This window comes from Salmo salar, chromosome ssa15 (genome assembly GCF_905237065.1).
Source record: "Salmo salar chromosome ssa15, Ssal_v3.1, whole genome shotgun sequence".
Lineage (NCBI taxonomy): Eukaryota > Metazoa > Chordata > Actinopteri > Salmoniformes > Salmonidae > Salmo > Salmo salar.
In genome coordinates this window covers 83,535,990-83,542,041 of record NC_059456.1, presented here as the reverse complement: position 1 = coordinate 83,542,041, position 6,052 = coordinate 83,535,990, and positions in this window count along the sequence as shown.

Genomic DNA, 6,052 nt, shown 5'->3' with positions numbered 1-6,052 from the left:
TGCCAGTAAATCACAATATGTTGTTACAAAGTGCTATACAGAAACCCAGCCTAAAACCCCAAACAGCAAGCAATGCAGATGTAGAAGCACGGTGGCTAGGAAAAACTCCCTAGAAAGGCAGGAACCTAGGAAGAAACCTAGAGAGGAACCAGGCTCTGAGGGGTGGCCAGTCCTCTTCTGGCTGTGCCGGGTGGAGATTATAACAGTACATGGCCAAGATGTTCAAACGTTCATAGATGACCAACAGGGTCAAATAATAATAATCACAGTGGTTGTAGAGGGTGCAACAGATCAGCACCTCAGGAGTAAATGTCAGCAGGTGAGGTAGAGAGAGAGTCGAAAACAGCAGGTCCGGGACAAGGTAGCACATCCGGTGAACAGGTTAGGGTTCCATAGCCGCAGGCAGAACAGTTGAAACTGGAGCAGCAGAACAACCAGGTGGAGTGGGGACAGCAAGGAGTCAGGTAGTCCTGAGGTAGTCCTGAGTAGTCCTGAGGCATGGTCCTAGGGCTCAGGTTCTCCGAGATAAGAGAGAAAGAGATAGAGATAGAGAATTAGAGGGAGCATACTTCAATTCACACAGAACACCAGATAAGACAGGATAAATACTCCAGATATAACAGACTGACCCTAGCCCCCCGACATAAACTATTGCAACAAAATTACTGGAGGCTGAGACAGGAGGGGTCGGGAGACACTGTGGTCCCATCCGACGATACCCCCGGACAGGGCCAACCAGGCAGGATGTAACCCCACCCACTTTGCCAAAGCACAGCCCCCACACCATTAGAGGGATATCTTCAAACCACCAACTTACTACCCTGAGACAAGCCCGAGGATAGCCCACGAAGATCTCCCCTACGGCACGAACCCGAGGTGGGGCGCCAACCCGGACAGGAAGATCACGTCAGTGACTCAACCCACTCAAGTGACGCACACCTCCTAGGGACGGCATGGAAGAGCACCAGTAAGCCAGTGACTCAGCCCCCATAATAGGGTTAGAGGCAGAGAATCTCAAATGTATTGGTCACATACACATAGTTAGCAGATGTTAATGCGAGTGTAGCGAAATGCTTGTGCTTCTAGTTCCGACAGTGCAGTAATATCTAACAAGTAATCTAACAATTCCCCAACAACTACCTAATACACACAAATCTAAAGGGGTGAATGAGAATATGTACATATAAGTATATGGATGAGCGATGGCCGAGTGGCATAGGCAAGGTGCAGTAGATGGCATAAAATACAGTATAGACGTGATATGAGTAGTGTAAGATATGTAGACATTATTATAGTGGCATTATTTAAAGTGGCATTGTTTTAAGTGACTAGTGATCCATTTATTAGTGTCCAGTGATTGGGTCTCAATGTAGGTAGCAGCTTCTCTGAGTTAGTGATTGCTGTTTAACAGTCTGATGGCCTTGAAGCTGTTTTCAATCTCTCGGTCCCAGCTTTGATGCACCTGTACTGACCTCGCCTTCTGGATGATAGCAGTGTGAGCAGGCAGTGCCTCGGGTGGTTATTGTCCTTGATGATCTTTTTGGGTGCTGTAGGTGTCCTGGAGGGCAGGTAGTTTTCCTGATACTAAAGTGGAGATGTTGTTTCCTATCTTCACCACCTGGGGATGGCCCGTCAGAAAGTCCAGGACTCAGTTGCATAGGGCGGAGTTAAGACCCAGGGCCTCAAGCTTGATGATGAGCTTGGAGGGTACTGTGGTGTTGAATGCTGAGCTGTAGTCAATGAACAGCATTCTTACATAGGTATTATTTTTGTCCAGATGGGATAGGGCAGTGTGCAGTGTGATGGCGATATGCGTCATCTGTGGACCTGTTTGGGCGGTATGCAAACTGAAGTGGGTCTAGGGTGGCCGGTAAGGTGGCGGTGATATGATCCTTGACTAGCCTCTCAAAGCACTTCATGATAACAGAAGTAAATGCTACGGGACGGTAGTCCCTTCTTGGGTACAGGAACAATGGTAGCCATCTTGAAGCATGTGGGGACAACAAACTGGGATAGGGAGCGATTGAATATGTCCGTAAACACACCAGAAAACAAAGCACCATTCTGCACTAACCATAAATTTGATTCAGACATTTGGAACAACACAAATAAATAATCATAACATTTAAAACTATATACATTTTTAAAATATATACAAAAATAAGACTCATAAATATCAAAAAGAAGTAACAAAGACAAATAGAAACAAATTGTAGTATATAAATACAAATAAAAAGGAGAATCGAATTATTGCACTATTACCCTATTGTTAACAAAAAACACAGATAAAACTAAATTGCACAAATCCTATATCACACAAATAGAATAACACACTTATAAAAAAGAGAACTTGATTATTATACTATTGCACTTTCAACAAGAAACACACAAACTAAATTGCACAACTAATTGCATTAGTACTGTACAAGGGTTGAGGTGCGCTATTCGATAGATTCCCCTACTCCCCATACCTCGGGCTTCCAGTAGGGAGACCTGAGGTCCACCTACCCCCGCCCCATCTCGTACTTCTGAGTGGGAGACCTTCCCGGGCAGTAGCCTGCCTAGCTCACAAACTAGCATCAGGGTGCCCACTCTGACAAAGTTAATTGACCCACAGTCCCACACGGTGGAGAAATACTCAGATTTGCTTTCTAATGCTCATAATCTTTTCGTCAAAGAAGTTCATGAATTTACCACTGCTGAGCTGTGCTAGTGGCAGACTCCACTAAGCTGGCAGGCTGGCTAACAGCCTGCTGCCTGGCCTGCACCCTATCTCATTGTGGAGCTATGAGATGGTACAAAGTAAAAGTGTTTACTTTGCACCATCTGTCGCCATCATTAGACCAAGGAGCTGTGTAATGGATATGATCTGTCACCCAGTTGTCTATTTTTCTTGGCTACAGAGGATGAAGTTTACATGGAGGAAGAGAGAGACAGGTAGGAGTATGTGTTATCCCAGTCTCATCTACAAATTTACAACGAAACAAATCAAAGCCTCCCCGTGGATGTTTTGCTAGGTACACATCACAGGAGGTTGGTGGCACCAACCTGTAATTGGGGAGGACGGGCTTGTGGCAATGGCTGGAGCGGAATCACTTGAATGGTATCAAATACATGGTTCATGTGTTTGATGCCATTCAATTTGCTCCGTTCCAGGCATTATTATGAGCCGTCCTCCCCTCAACAGCCTCCTGTGGTACACATGGTGCTTCCATAGAAGATCGTTATGTGATAGATAAAATAAATGCTGCACACATCATGGGTAATCAGAATTACGTACATTAGAAGACAAGCCATAGCAATCTTCCTATCATCCCTGTGTCCTGGTTCTCCCTCTGCAGTTTGAGCATGGGATGCTGGACGTGTTCTCCTGGATAATGTCAGATGCCGATGCAGACTGTTCTGGAAGGAGAATGTGAGTTTATGTGAGTCAGTACCATGGTAGGTGTGAGCACTAAAGTACAAGGATTTGTATAAAATCCATATATTAAGAAAAGGGAAAGGGGAATACCTAGTCATAGGCATCAATGACTGTGTAGCAGTGGGTCAGAGTGCTGCTAACAGCTTAGCTTCCTCTGCTGTCCGACTGCCCCAAACCTAAATGAATCTGGTAATGAATAATGTAGCTCTTGAGAATGTAGAGGGGACTAAACTTCTTGGTGTTGCCTTAGATTGTAAACCATCATGGTCAATGCATATTGATTCTGCTGTTTTAAAGGTGGAGAGAAGTCTGTCTGTGATAAAGAACATTTTAAACACCACATTCAACCAAACAAGTCCTGCAGGCTGTGGTTTTATCACATCTTGACTATTGCCTGGTTATATGGTCAGGAGCTGCAAAAACAGACCGAGGAAAGCTCCGGCTGGCTCAGAACAGAGCAGCACGTCTTGCCCTTCACTGTACACAGAGGGCTAATATCAACAGCATCCATGTCAGTCTCTCCTGGCTCAAAGAAGTGGAGAATTGACTGCATCACCTCTTGTAAGAAACATAACTGTTTTGAAAATTACAAATTGTTTGTATAATCAACTTACACACAGCTCTGACACACATACTTACCCCACCAGACATGGCACCAGGGGTCTCTTCAGTCCCCAAATCCAGAATGCACTCAAGGCAACTCACAGTATTGTACCGAGCGATGGTTACATGGAACACTTCCAACTCGGGTCACTCAGGCAAGCAGCAAAATTAGCTTAAAAAAACAAGTGAGGCTACACCTCACGGCACAATGCCTCTGATCTTGTACGACCTAAAAAGTTGTGTGTACAGTATATGCTGTACATGAATATGTTGTATGTATAACATTGCCAGAGGAGATGGCTGCCCTTTTATGGGCTCCTAACCAATTGTGCTATTGTGTTTTTTTCCTGTTATTTGTAACTTGTTTTCTGCATAATATTTCTGCCACCGTCTCTTATGACTGAAAATAGCGTCTGGATATCAGAACAGCGATTGCTCACCGTGTACTGGACAAAGGTTTTTCTTTAACGAGTCGGACACAGATTTTCATACACCGACCAAAATCCCTGTCATTCGCATGAAGAAGAGACAGAGATATAGGGGACACAGGCCGTGGTGCCTTGTCTTTCACCAAGTCGTGGCTGAACGATGACATGGATAGCATACAGCTGGCTGGGTTTACGGTCCATCGGCAAGATAGAACAGCTGCCTCCGGTAAGACTGGGGTGGCGGTCTGTGTATATATGTCAATAACAGCTGGTGCACAAAATCTAATATTAAGGTTTTGCCTGCCTGATGTAGAGCATCTCATGATAAGCTGTAGACCACACTATTTACCAAAAGAGTTTTCATCTATATTTTTCATAGCTGTCTATTTACCACCAAACAAATGCTGGCACTAAGACCGTTCTCAATGAGCTGTATAAGGTCATAAGCCAATAAGAAAATGCTCATCCAGAGGCTGCGCTCCTAGTGGGCGGGGACTTTAATGCAAGAAAACTTAAATCCTTTTTACCAAATCTTTACCAGAATGTTACATGTGCAACCAGAGGAAGAAAAACTGTAGACCACCTTTAGTCCACACACAGAGTCACGTACAAAGCTCTCCCTCACCCTCCATTTGGCAAACTTGACCATAACTCAGAGACCTGGCAGTGTGGTGCCAGGACAACAACCTCTCCTTCAACGTGAGCAAGACAAAAGAGATGATAGTGGACTACAGGAAAAGGAGGACCGAGCACGCCCCCATTGACATCAACGGGGCTGTAGCGGAGCGGGTCGAGAGTCTCAAGTTCCTTGGTGTCCACATCACCAACGAACTATCATGGTCCAAACATACCAAGACAGTTGTGAAGAGGGCACAATGAAACCTTTTCCCCCTCAGGAGACTGGAAAGATTTGGCATGGGTCCCGAGATCCTCAAAAAGTTCTACAACTGCATCATCGAGAGCATTCTGACCAGTTGCATCACCGTCTAGACTGTAATCTGCACCTACTTGTAATATCTTCATTGCCTTTATGGGTCAAGCGATATGAAGGTGTTGATGTGTGTCTTAGTGCCTTCAGAAAGTATTCACACCCCTTGACTTTTTCCACATTTTGTTGTGTTACAGCCTGAATTTAAAATGGATTAAATTTAGATGTTGTGTCACTGGCCTACACACAAAACCTCACAATGTCAAAGTGGAATTATGTTTTAGCTATTTTTACAAGTTAATACAAAATTAAAAGCTGAAATGTCTTGAATCAGTAAGTATTCAACCCTTTGTTATGACAAGCATAAATAAGTTCAGGAGTAAACATTTGCTTAACAAGTCACAATAAGTTGTATGGACTCACTCTGTGTGCAATAATATTGTTTAACATGATTTTTGAATGACTACCTCATCTCTGTACCCCACACATACATTTATGTGTAAGGTCCCTCAGTATTTCAAACACAGATTCAATCACAAAGACCATGGAGGTTTTCCATTGCCTCGCAAAGAAGGAATACAATTTGTAGATTGGTATACATTTTTTAAAAAGCACACATTGAATATCTCTTTGAGCATGGTGAAGTTATTCATTACACTTTGGATGGTGTAT